We start from the raw sequence: 14,033 nt of genomic DNA, 5'->3' as shown, positions 1-14,033 counted from the left end.
TCTCTGCAAAATGTGAGTATCTTACTTCCTGCTATGTTATTTGTTTTTTAAGGTCAAAACACACCCATCTCAGCCCTCCCCTGCAGGTCTCATTTCTGTCCCAAGGAACATGCTTTATCCGAGCCAAGTGGTAGTACTGGGATGCTTGACAGGACATTGACAATGCCCCTTGCAGGCAAGACTCACCCTCTGCTCATCTTGGAAAGTGTGTATGGGGACTCAGTTCATAGCCCTTCATCCTACCCCCTCTCAAATGGCCTAGAACAGGTAGCCTCGTCTCTCACCAGGATGGAATCACACCCCAGACCCCCACAGCCAAACATCAAGAATCTGAGCTTGCCCAGAGGAGTCGTGGTGACTCTTCCACACCCAGGTACTTTGCTCCCAAGAGCTTTAACCCTTCTCTGTCACTTCTGGTTCAGCTCTGAAGAGCTAGACAGACTGGCCTTTGAAATATCAGTGGATATGATCCCATGGAGGCATCTCCTTCTCCTCCCAGCACAGACTGTACAGGCCAGGGATGGCACCTGGGTGTCCTTGTACGTGATAACTGCAACTGATCAATGGCTGCCTGGATGGAGGACCATGTAGGGAAAAATCCTAGCCCACTGTGTTACGACCAGTGCAAACAACACGTGTTGAAGATGCTTTGAGCGCTACCGGCAAAATTTAGGAAATCTGTTAAACTTTCTTCTACCAGCACGATGAGGCTAACTGTAGAGTTTGGGGCCCAGAATTTGGGTAAAGAAAGGGCAGCAGCTCTACCTGAGCAAGACCCTGGTTTGAAGGCAAAGAGGGGTAAAGTGGTGGCCACTTACGACTCTGGTGAGGAGGGGGTGATCAGGGATTGTTGATTTCTCTGATGTTAAGTAAGTGACGTAGTTTGAATGATGCTCAACCTTCCAGCCCTCCCAGGGAAGAATAGCAAAGAAGCAACGTAAGCATGACACTGGTAGGTTTACCAGTGTTCCTTCCAAGGAGACATGTTTTGTTTTTTTTTTTAACAATCAATGAAGATACAAATTTCAAATTCTTGGTTTTTTCTGCACGTACTTTAAATTTATTTATTTATTTATTTATTTTTGGGTGTGTTGGGTCTTCGTTTCTGTGCGAGGGCTTTCTCTAGTTGCGGCGAGCGGGGGCCACTCTTCATCGCGGTGCGCGGGCCTCTCACTGTCGCGGCCTCTCTTGTTGCGGAGCACAGGCTCCAGACGCGCAGGCTCAGTAGTTGTGGCTCACGGGCCTAGCTGCTCTGCGGCATGTGGGATCTTCCCAGACCAGGCCTCGAACCCGTGTCCCCTGCATTGGCAGGCAGATTCTCAACCACTGCGCCACCAGGAAAACCCCAAGACATGTATTTTAAAATAAATGATAGATGCTATGAAAAAAAAAAATACAGCAACTACAACTAAGTTCAGACAAAACGAGTGTCATGATCGACTAGTGCTGCCTGCACGGGCATGAGAGGTAGAAATGACATCAAGAGTTTCCCATTCCTGTGCCTTCCTGCTGACATTTTCAGGCAGCTTTGAACCATCCACTTTCTTTGTGCATACCTCTCTCCAGCTCTATTATAAATCTTTTGAGGACAGAAAGCAGGACGTAGACTTCTTTGAGTCTCTGGAACCTGGCACAGTGCTAGGCACATAGTAGGGCTTTTATAGATGAGTATTGTTTTCTTGCTCTCAGAGTATTGCAATAGAAATACTGGCTTAAGTAGAACCAGAATTTCTTACCCATGTTGTCAACCCCGTTGGAGAGCAGCCTTGTCTGGTTTTTGCCCGCCTTTCACAGCAGGGAGCCCCAGGGCCATCAGCGAACCTGCCTTGATCACCATCGTTATGTCCTTTTGCCAGTTTTTCCCAGTGAGCTCTTTTTATTCTGCCCTCCAAAAGTTTGAAGCCTCTCCTATTAGGATTGAAGACAGGTACAAATAACAGTGATCTAATTCTGGCATTAAAGTAGTTTTTGCACAGGTTACTTTTCTAGGATAATATCTCTAAATTGGGTAGAGACATAGATAGTCAGCAATTTGGGGAAACAACCACTGAAAATTTATGTACACACTAATAGCACTTTTTTATTACAGATTTTTTTGAAATGAGCATGTAGAATAGAATGCTGATAAAGTGGCAATTGTGACTCCAGATTTTAATCATGTTGTGGTTAAGAATGAATTGACTATCATACAAATTTCAATGAAGAAATTCTCTTCTTAATGAGCTTCCCATATTTAACCGTTGTTCACAGATGACTCAGCTAAATGAATCTGAGTTTAATTCTCCCCAAACCTTCCTTTGGCATGACTAGTAACCAAACCAGCTGTCTTATCTTACAAAGTTCTTTCTGGTTTGCTAAGAATATACCAGATGGTTTAAACCCTATTCCTGCCACCTCCCCCCTTTACAAGTTGGAAAGTGAGGGAGTCTCTCCTGTAACCGAGATGTTGTATTATCACTTGAAATGAGTTGTACTCATGCTTAAAGCTTTTAGCATTGCTGTGGGTGTCAGGAAGTGACAGTTAATGCTAAAAAGGGTTAATCAGATTTAGAGGATTGCCATCCAAGTTTTATTAAATGTCAGGGTTTTCTCAATATGCTGCACATCAGCAAGATGAGAATATCATTGAGAGGAAAATATATAGAATGTTTCTGTGCTGATCCCAGGACACAAAGGGAGTCGTTTCCTGGGAAACAGAAATGTGTTCATATTCACCAGTTAAGGGTGCTTTCCCAGCTTCTTTCCTCATGGACTTAAAGGTTTTGTGGGGAGCAGTATGCATCCCCTTTGTTGGAGGAAAGCAGGCTCTCCTGGCCGAGCTGGCCTGGGATCCCAGCTGTCCATTGTCAATCTTTCTCACAGATGGGACAGGAGGATGGCGGCTGGTCAGAAGTGAGGGGTGGATTGAATCCAGCCCAGGAAAGTTATTACCCTCTTGCTCGAGTGCAGATAAGTGGATTTTGGAAACAGATGGTGCTGTCTGCAACCCAAATTACAGACGGCAGATTCAGGGGAGAGGTAAACCGTGCCTACCTTCTTTGCCAACAGATGGACAGGCTCTCCACTTATTACCCAGCTACAAGATACACTTTCAATTACCTATATTTAAAATTCTAACCGGAAATGGTTATATGGGTATAAAAATAAAGGGAAGCAGTATCAAGTGAGCACTGAAGTATTTAGCAGCAAAGAAGAACTTTATAATTAATGCTACTCGTTAACAATTTCAATCACAGATTTTTTAAAAAGAGACAACCAGAGAGAGGAATTTCATGACAGGAGAGTCAAAAGGCCTACTTTAAAGAAGAACTGCCTGAACACTTCTGGATGGTTCTGAAGCACACTGAACATTGACCGTGGTTTCTTAGCGCCTAGGCATTGCCTCATCAAACCCTCCCCTATGACTGATAAACTGAATCCTCAAAGTGAAATGAGCTGGGCCTTTCAGGTGGGTAGTGACCAAGCTGAGGTTGCCTTGTGGGCCCTTCTCCTAGACTTGGCAACTTCACTGTTTACTCCGTGGCAGAGATGGCTATTCTTCATCCACACCCACCTCCTCTCCTGGGCTCCTTTCCTGCCTCCCCTGCCTCCATCTGACTGAGTTCTAGTGAATGCATGATGGGTGCCATCTCAGGACCAAGACTTCAGAGCAGCGACAGGCCCTAGATGATGATGGAGTCCTGACATGGAAGGAGCTTTGGTCCTTGATCACCACGTGGAGGAGAGCCACCCACTGACCAGGAACAGCCTATGGATGATGCCTGAGCAAGATCTTTTGTATCTGATCCGTGGTACCCACTGGCCTAGAGCTTGGCAGCAGAGGCAACAATTAGAAGGCCACTCTCATCATCCAGATGGAAGATGACGGCCATTAGCAGTGGGACAGTGTCAAAGAAGATGAGGCCAAGATGGGTACAGAGATTCAGCAGAACTTGGCTTCACACAGAGCTTGGAGTTAATTAAGACTGAAGGAGGGAAGGATGACTGGGTTGGAAATGGATCACTATTGAAGCCCTAACCCTCAGAGCCCTATCTCAGAAGATCAAGTATCAGCTCAGCCAACAGAAAGTAATTTCAAACCAATCCAAAGTCCTTACTTGTATTTTCACTCATGTGAATGGCTTACACAGTGCCTGGGGACTTTCCCTCCTCTTCTATCTGCCTGTCTCACGTGCTCCAGGGAACCTGGCATCTCTCTCCTTAGATGCCTCTCCACACCCACTCTGTGGACCCGCCCCACCTCTTTCCAACTCTGCAACATGATGCAAAAACCTAAAAGCACTGGTTGGCAATGCAGAGCATTCCTCAGGGAAAGGAAAGAAACTGAATTCCCAAAGCCAGAAACCAGGAGTGAGAAACGCTGTCCCATCAAATGAGCAAAAGAACTCCGATGCTCAAGTTTCCTCGGGGTGGAATAAAGCACCTCTTCCTCGGGCAGAAGAGAAAGAAACTCCCAGAGGCAGCTAGGCAGATAGTTTCTGCATCAGGCGATGGGTCCCACTGACAGGACAAACCGTCCTTGATGTTTTCTCCTGGTTCACCTGTGTCAGATAAAATGGTTGTAAGAGAATCCACGTGAGTAGGAGAAAGACAAATAAAATGTATGAGAAGGTATCTTCTTTCTTTTTGTCTTTTTGGAGTATTTTGGAAAGCCACTTCCTGTCTTAAGCCGTCCTCGTGTTCATGAGAGGAAGTTAGGTGTGGCCATGAGGCAGGAGCCAAGGTGTCCCCAGGTGGCCAGGCTGTCTGGACAGGGGACCCCCTTGTGGGCGGAGCCACCAGGGTAGCACCACTTAAGGAAGCCGAACGCACCTAAACTATGAAGATGCTCTGAAAATGTGGTCCTGACTCTGAGCGGTAAAATGTTACTAAAAGAAGAAAATAATACAGCAGTTATCTGAAACCACAAATTAGCACTCCAACGTGAAAATCAGACTTGAGAATGTCAGAGACCTACAATAGAGGAAAGACTGAAAATTCTTGATCATTGACAAATTGGAATAAAGATTTAGTCTTTGCTGGATCAAAAATGGCCTGATACCACATCACCAGAAGAATTCCCTGCCTTCCAGCTTTATCAATGTTGTGATAATGAAGCATTATGAAGTGTGTGTGATCCAATTTCCACTTTATCACAGAAATAAGGAGTTAGAGAGGCCCCAGGTCGTTATTGGTGATTACCAATGTGCTTGGAAAGGTTGCAATTCTGTTGGTTATTTAACTCTGAAAAGTACATCACATTTTTAAAGAACTTTCGGATCATCAACATATGCCACATTTCAGAGATGTAACGAGCTATGATTACAATGGGATGAGAATGTGCTTTTTAATATAATCCTGAACCGACGCATACGGGAGAGTACCACTCCCTTTCAAAATCATCACTTTTTTAAAATTTATTTATTTTTATTTTATTTTTGGCTGTGTTGGGTCTTCGTTTCTGTGAGAGGGCTTTCTCTAGTTGCGGCGAGCGGGGGCCACTCTTCATCGCGGTGCGCGGGCCTCTCACTATCGCAGCCTCTCTTGTTGCGGAGCACAGGCTCCAGACGCGCAGGCTCAGTAGTTGTGGCTCACGGGCCTAGCGGCTCCGCGGCATGTGGGATCTTCCCAGACCAGGGCTCGAACCCGTGTCTCCTGCATTGGCAGGCAGATTCTCAACCACTGCGCCACCAGGGAAGCCCCCAAAATCATCACTTTTTGAGTCGACTTACGTTTTCCAGTGCTTCTGTGATCGCTCAAACAATCGTTTGGTCTGCTCTTCAGAGCCACATTATTCGAAACTGCAGAAAATCCTTCCCGTGGCTTCCCAGCCATGGCTCATTTTTTGTCCTAATAATGCTCAGTTTGATTCCCCACTGAATTCTCAGCCCTGGTTCTGAACGACTTTTTCCTCTTTCTGAAGTCAACTCCATCCAAGGCTAAAATGGTTGGCAACAGTGAGGAAATGCAAAGGAATAGTCTTCCTTATTCTCTCAGACTTGGAATTAAGTTTCGGTTTTTTCCCCACATAATGGTTTTTGGGTTAAAAAAGTGTCTGTCGACTTCAATTTATCATGAAGGATTGTTCAGGAATGAATGGATGAATTCAACAATATTTGGCTGGAGTTTGCTGTGTGCCCTTTATCATGGGTCCAAAACGGGCCAGGTATTATTGGGAAAGCTGTGGTTCTGAGACCTGGGGAGACAGACCCCCCCATATGGACAAGCAAGGTGGGAAATGTGCAGCGGGGCTTAGAGGCCAGTGGTGGAGGGGATGGGCTGGGCCAGCTCCAGGGAGAGTCCAGGACGGGCTTGGGGGAGCAGCACCGGGGAAGAAGGAAGGATGTGAGCTCTGGCCACCCACCCACAGAGCCCCTCCAGCCCGCCTGGCTTCTCCACAAGGCACAGCAGGGACCCACGCTATTTTCAGGGCCTCCCAAAATGTTTCAATTTCTTTTAAAATCAGAAGACTACAAGCCGGCCTGGATTTTATTTGTCTTTCTATTAATGCCGTCATAAAATATAATTTTAATTATTTCTTTCAAAGGAATTTTTATATTTCTTTTTGGAGGAAGAGGCCCAGCGTCACGTGGCCCTGCTCCAGGCTGAGCCTCTTACGTGATGTCTCGGAACAGTCCCGAATGGGGACACAACAGCCAGGCTTTCCCCCAGGCAGGAACAGCTCCTGGTTAAGGACTGTCAGGGGATGTCGGCTCCCCGCGCTCTGCCCTCTCCTCCCAGGGCCCTGGGCGCTGGCTGTGGAAAAGCCCATCCCAGGGCCGGGGCAAAGAATCCACCAACAGGGACCGGAGAGCTGCTGAGCAAGGGACTGAATCTTTGTTTGTGGTTGAAAGAGAGACAAGCCCTGAAAAGTTAGGGGGGGAGCACGGAAGACAGCAAGAAAAAGGGACGATGTGGTCACCAGGGACCTTAGCCAGTGACCGCCAGCCCTGAGGCTCAGAAGGGGCCACTTGCATTTTTCTGTCTTAAAAAGTGGTGAACTTAGGGGCTTCTTAGGAGAAGAAAGAAATGCATTTGCTCTTCCCAGCCTTCCAACAGGTAGCCCCAAATCACTAACACATACAAATTGTGGCCTGGCCATCGAGCATCCAGAAAATGATGCCCGCAAGGCAGAAGTCTCAGACTTGGTGCCAAGGGGCCGAGACCGGAACGCTCTCTCCCCAAGAGCGTCTGATAGCCTTGGATGAGTGGAAGCCGGGCCAGGGGCTCAGACCCAGACAAGGCTCATCACGCGGGCTGGGAGTGTGCGGCTGTGACACCGCTGCTTTCTCTAAGAGGGACCTTTTTGCAGGCAATGATAGGCATCAACTCTGGGCGCCAACTGACATTTACAGTCTCGGCGGCTCTTTTCTACTGCCAGTCACTTCTTAATAAAGCGTGTCACCTTGAGATGGTGCGGGGCCGAACTCCTTCTGGCCTTTCTCCTTTCCACCTGACATTCTTTCCTTCACTTCATACCTCACTCTGCCCACACAGTTTTCCCCGCAGAGCCACAAGCCTAAGAGATTTCAAGGCAGTCTGGCTGACTTGGTCACTAAGCCCGCCTGGCGGTCTGTCCGCAGCTTTCAGGGTCGGGCTGCTCCCCTCCTTCCAGCGAGCAGGGGCCTGTCGTCAGCACCATATTCTGCCTCTCATGTTCCCGAATTCCTGAGCCCCCAAGAGAGCCCAGCTATTTCCTCAAGGTGGTTCTTTAGAAAAAGGTAAACTGTGTAGGGAGGTGATGCGGGGAAGCAGAAGATGCTTGGGTTTTGTAGGAGACGGTCTAACGTTGAAATGCCAGCTCTGCCCACCGTGTGATCCACGCAGGGCCGGTTTCACGTGTGTGTGGTCCATGTAGTTCCTCGGGGCCCCGCGCTCCCTAGGGCCTGGGCTGGTGTAACCATCTGCTGTTGCTGCCTAGAAAGTCCCCCTAGTCTTGAACACAGGACGCCCACATTTTCATTTTGCACCGGGCTCCACAAATGGTGTAGCAGTTCCTGGATCTTGGCAAGAACGTGAGAACAGCAGCAGCCCGTCATGCAGCGCCAGGCCCTGTTCTAAGCATCGTGCTTGTATTAAAGCATCTCCCCACAAGCTTATGGGGTAGTTGTTGGGGTTTATACTGGCTGCATTTGCAGATGAGGCACAGAGAGGTTAAGCCACATGTCGAAGGTCACAGAGCTGGGACATGCGAGGACAGTGGTCCAGAGTCTGTCCTCATGGCCCTACGCTCCGCTGCTTCTCAGGCAGGAGCTTGCTCTCCCTGAGTCCATCTGTGCCTGTGGCAGCCCAGTGTCCCCGGGCTTCCTGCGGTAGCAGCACTCTGCTTGGCCTCCTGGGAAGGCCCCGCCCCTTTTCTGGATGATTCTGATGCAATGGTTCTTGCTTTCTCTGAACCCACTCCGTGAGGTCTCATGACCCATCCAGGTTAATCTGACTTTCCCTCCTGGGAACTGTCCTCCAGGGCAGCATTGATAAGTGTTATCCCACTTCAGCTGGTCTGTGAGTTCCTGCTACTGAGATACTGGGTCAGCCCAGGCCCTGTCCCAGGCACAGATCTTCAAATCCTCCTTTAATTCTGTGAGCCTCCCACAATCTCTCCACGCCCAAATTAGCCAGAGTCCACATCTGTCTCTTACGATCGCAGAGCTCTAACTGTACTGGGCCTCAGGTGCTCCTCTGTACCACGGTGACCTTGCCCGTCACACTAGGGTGTGGTGACACAATGATGCTCGCATTCTGCCTGGCACGGACCTGACACGCAGAGGGTATTCAGAAAAAGGGGGCGTTTGCCATTCAAGTTAAAAGTTAAATGATATGATCTTCACATTCCTGCAGCTTTGCTTTTTCACAGAGTGACTGGAAATCCATTCTTGCGGTTGCACTGAGAAATTACATGTTTATCGTACGCTCAGCTGAGAATCCAAAGGAGCTCTTTATTCAGAGTGAAATGAGGTTTCATCTTTGATAGGTGGTTTTTTTTCGTAATGCTGACATCTTTCTCGAGCAGCAACTTCCTTTAGAATCTCTCTGAGCAGCCTGTGCAATCATAATCCATGTTGGCAGACAGACACGGCCCCTCAGGCTCTCTGACTGCTGCCAAGAAGAGGTGGTGCAGCCTGGGTGTCTGGCGTCACATTCCGAAACTTGTAAGGTTGTCCTGTTTTCTGCCTGCATCCCCCCCCCGCACCAACCGCCCTTCTCCGGGAGCACATATATGGATGTAAAGGAAATGAATGATCTGCCATGTAGATGCGTGTTGATACTTTAGGCTGAACGGGGCAAGCCTTAATGGGCATTCATGGAAAATAAGTAAAATAATTCCAAAAGGAGCAGCATTCCAAAGTCCTCGCAAATCTTTCAAAACCAGATTATTCGTGCTATTCACGTCTGGGGTTGAAGTTGTCTGCTCGAAGGTTCTGCCAGATCTGGCTGACCAGTGAGGGCTGGTCCCACTGCTGGAGCAGGGCAGCCTGGGAATGGAGCAGGACCTACTCAGGACAGTCTGCCTCTCTGCGCCCCTCCCTGGAGGAACTGCCTCAATCTCGCAGTTGGAAATCCCGAGAATATAGTCCTCCCTTGCTCTACCCTGCTCGTTCTTGGGGATTCACGCAGAAATCTGTATTTAAAAGAAGGAAAAAGTGTGCAGCTACTAATAGGACTTCAGAGCTGATAAATCTCCTGGGCAGCGCGTACAATCAGAAAAGGCGGAAGCGGTGCCAAGAAGCCAGGAAAGCTTCCTAAAAGGAGAAGGGGGTCCTGCGAGGATGGGCACGGCGCAGAGGGGACGACGTGGTGGGACCGAAGAGGCTCCTCCATTGCCTCATGGCTGCAGCGCCCAGAGGGATCTTCAGAGCAGTGGGCCCCTAATGTGTTCTTGAAACTCGCCCCTCTCACTGGCAATGTCTCCACAGCGGATTTTATTGGCAATTTCTTGAGCCAGCAGACTCTGAGGTGCGCCAGCAGAGCTCTCTCCATTGAGGGAAAGGAGTGATGGACAAGGCTATTGTGGAGGGCAGTGACCTCCAGTAGGGGAAGTTGCCCCCTCCCACCCCCAGCGTGCTCGAGGAGCTGCTGTGACAGCTACTGGGAGATAAAGTGACCTGGCGAAGCAGAGTCCAGCACGAGGCCCGAAGAGTCCTTTCAGAGGAAGGGGGTGGCGTGCATGTTTCTTTCCCAGGGAAGTTTAAGAGTTAATGGAAGCTCAGAGATTGATCTGCAACAAGTCCCCTCTGGGTCCTGCTGGGCAATAAGGAGAAACAGGGCTCCAGAAAGAGGCGGATGGGGCTCTGGGACAGAACACGGGCAGAAGACTTCCCAGGCCACAGTCAGGAATCCTAAACCAAATCGTCTCTGACCGCTAGGAGTTTTCTTACAATCATTAAATCTCTGAGGCCGACTCGATCAAGAGGAAGTTCCAGAATTCATTACTGCCAACAGCAAAGAGCCCTAATACTTCCTAATATTTTTCCCCCACCTAAACTAGATGTCCCAGCAATGGAAGCCAGTTGTAAAGAACTTTGCCAGTTTAACCCATTTCGGTACATTTTCCCGTGGTCATCGTTTCTTCACGTGCACATGAAATAGTGCGAGGTCCCCACTCAGAGGGCATTCCTGGGTCTTCCAACCTCGTACGACTGGTATATATCTGGAGAATGTTAAATAAGGGAAAACAAAACTGTAACCTGTATAACTTATCACTCATGGTTCTTTTTGCCCTTCCACTGGGGAATGGGAGCGAGACGGCTGTCTTAAGAAGAACCACAGTATCGTTCTGGGAATTCCTGGGAATTCCTTGCAATTCAGAAAATGGAGGTAAAAGGAAGCCTTTTGTGTTCCCTAAGGAAAAAAAAAGGAGGCAAGAGGTAAGGTTAAAAAATGGACAGAAGTCCTCAATAGACATTTTTCCAAAGAAGACATAGAGATGGCCAACAGTCATGTGAAAAGATGCTCAACATCACTAATCATCAGAAAAGTGCAAATCGAAACCACAATGAGATATCACCTCACACCTGTCAGAATGGCTATCATCAAAAAGACCACAAATAACAAGTGTCGGCGAGGATGTGGGGAAGATGGAACCCTTGTGCAGTATCGGTGGGAATGTAAATTGGTGCAGCTACTATGGAAAATCATATGGAGGTTCCTCAGAAAATTAAAACTAGAGTTACCATGCTGCTGACTGTTTTCTGAGCCAGAAAGAAGGCAAAGAAAACTCCCTAGGTCTCCATCAGCCATCAGGTGGAGAGGGAGGGATCCAGAAGTTCCTGCTTCTCCTAATGGAAGATGTACAGAACAACTGAGGGTGGAGAGCCATCATTCCAGCATGGAGTGGTCAGGGCATGGGAAGGATGGGCCCCTTAGTGAGGCTGTGGGGTGAGAGGCCAGGGCAGATGGCGTGGTCAGGGCAGGCTAGGTGAGAGTCAGGCCAGTCATGGATGTTTAGAGGATACCCCCGCTCCGGGAAGTACCAGCCCATAAACAGGAATCCCTGCCAGCTGCCACAAGGTGCTTCCCGCGATGCCCTGGGACAAGCAGGAGGAGAAATGCCAGGGACGGAGTCCTTACCCCAACACTCCCGGTGGACGTGAAGGCAGCTGTTTCAATAGAAGGAGACCCTTACTGGCAACCGAGAGACCTTTAAGTGGCAAGTGTAGTGTATTTCCAGACACCCTTCTCGCCCTCCCCTCCCCCAAGAATCCTGGTATGGATCTTGCAGAGAAAGAAATCACCATATAGCAAAAATAGAGGCAATGATTATTTTTCATTTACCTCTGTCTCAGCCGCCCTGTTTGTAAAATAAAAAGAGACATTACTAAATTTACAAAGTTGTTTTAAGGGTCAAATGCTTCAAAGTACATTTGAAAAAAATGAATGTGGTGTCCAAAAGCGAGCCAGAACACATGCTATTGTTAGTGCTTTTCAGACTGGAGCCCCAAAGGCAACTTGGCCGTGTATCGCCTTGCTCCTCTTGCAGCCTGAAATGCCACCTTCAGATCATTCCCACCTTCTTTCAGGGAAGAGAGAGGCTGTGTAGAATCTGTCGATCATAGTGACAAGTCCTCAGCCAGCAGAAGGAAAGCGCAGGGAATGAAGACAAGTAGCCCCCAATTCCAACCATCCTAATCTTCTTGTCATGCGCACAGGGCTGGGGCACTTCTGTCCTGGGTGGGGTGAGCATGCACTCTGGTTTTGCTGCCCAGCTGGATTAATTTTTCCGATGAAGCAGCTCCTTGCCTGAAACTTTCTGTTCTCTCGTCCTTCCTCCCCCACACCCACACTTCTCAGGTTTTTAATTTTTCCTTCCGGCCAGCATCTGACCTGTATTACAAATCTTTCTCAACTAAACATCAGTCAAGATCAGGAGAAATGACACACATATTTAAAGCAAATGAGATGCTTTCACTGGGCTCCGAAACCTTTCATTTGTTCAAGAGTGAATTATAGTGTCTGTTACTAATTGTATGGCTAAAATATTAGTTGGATGCCTTTGAAATGTTCACAGGTAACTGCATGTAAATAACCAGCCTAAATATGCGATGTGGCAGTGCAACAGCTGCGGCATATGACCATAAACCATCCACCCCAAACTCAAATACATGTAGTGTACATTTCATACTTGTAATCAACTTAATGTTCCTTTTTGCAGGAAATTATACGTACTTAATATTCATTGATAGCTTCAGAATTCTAAATATTAATACAATAGTTTTCAAAACAGTAAAAAAAAAAATCCACAAAATAACAAGATTGTCAGTTAGAGAGAAATTTATCTTCACCCTGTTTAGGCACATAAAGTTGAGAAAGCTCTCTCTTTCGGAGATAATGACATGAAATTAGTTGGGAGATCAGGATCGTCTTGTAGGCAGAGATGGAAGCTTCCAGTAGATAAAGTTTCAAGTACCTTGTATTTATTTGTCCATGAATACAACCCTAATAAAAGACTGTAAAGTTTAAATGGGTACATCGTTGGAAAATAACTACAGTGCTCGTAAAAACTAGATGGCAGAATCTATGGATGTGATGTCTAAACCTTGGGGGAAAAGGATGAGGAGAGAGGTTAAAAGCAAGATTGTATTCAGCAGGGTCATCCTGAGAGACAGGGTTTACGGGAATTGCCGAGTCCCGGAGGCTGCCTGCAGGGAAGAGGCTTCGCTCAGCAAATCTAGCGGGCTAGGTTCTCCCCGCGGCAGCCCTAAGGCTCTGAGGGGTATTTTTCCACTCTGAGCCTTTAAGCTGGGGATCCCAGGCAGAGTTCTGTCAGGGATGTGCTCCTCTGCCCCAGTCCCACGATGGGGGCTGCTGGAGTATCAGTGGCCGGGCAAGGGCTGTTGCTTTTCCTTGCATCTGCTTTCCTCTTTACGATACTCAGATCATCTGGGAAACAGCCTCTGAAGCGTGAAGGAGAGGAGCAGGAAGGAGAGTCAGGGCTGAGTCCCAGGAGCTGATGGTCATCTCTTTGCAGACTCTCCCTGGTCATGGCTGTGTGGGGTCACGCCCTGGCTGGAGCCTCGGGAGAGTGACTCAGGATGTCTAAACCAGACCCCACATGGTGTCTGTGGGTCCACACCCGTTAATGGGAACCAGAATAGCCCCTGCCTTTCAAGGCCATGGTGAGGATGAAAGGAGTCTGTGCCCATAAAATGCTTAGCTCAATGCCTGGGACACACTGTCCTCGATTCCCCAGCCCGCCTCAGTCTAGTCTCCTATGGGAGAAGGTGGGGAAGAGAGAGATGCTCAAAAAGAAGATAGAGTCATCTGTTAACGTGACTTCTCCTTCTCAGCTTCCAGACTTGCTCTCTGCTTGGTTTCTCCAGTGTCTCCATACCCACCAGCCAAGGGGGCTCCAGTTTCCTCCTCTGACCTCGTCTCCTTTCCCTCCTCCCCTGCTTCCTCCTCACCCCTGCTCTTTCGGATCATGGCGTACTCCTCTCCTTCAAACCCATTGTCGCACTTAATCAATCAGCCCCTCCTGGCTTCACTTGGCGTGACGCCCTGCACTGCAACATCTGGTCAACCATTCCAGGAGCATCCTCATGGGTAGCCTAGATGAT

This window comes from Balaenoptera ricei, chromosome 16 (assembly GCF_028023285.1).
Source record: "Balaenoptera ricei isolate mBalRic1 chromosome 16, mBalRic1.hap2, whole genome shotgun sequence".
NCBI lineage: Eukaryota > Metazoa > Chordata > Mammalia > Artiodactyla > Balaenopteridae > Balaenoptera > Balaenoptera ricei.
This window is presented reverse-complemented; position numbering follows the sequence as displayed.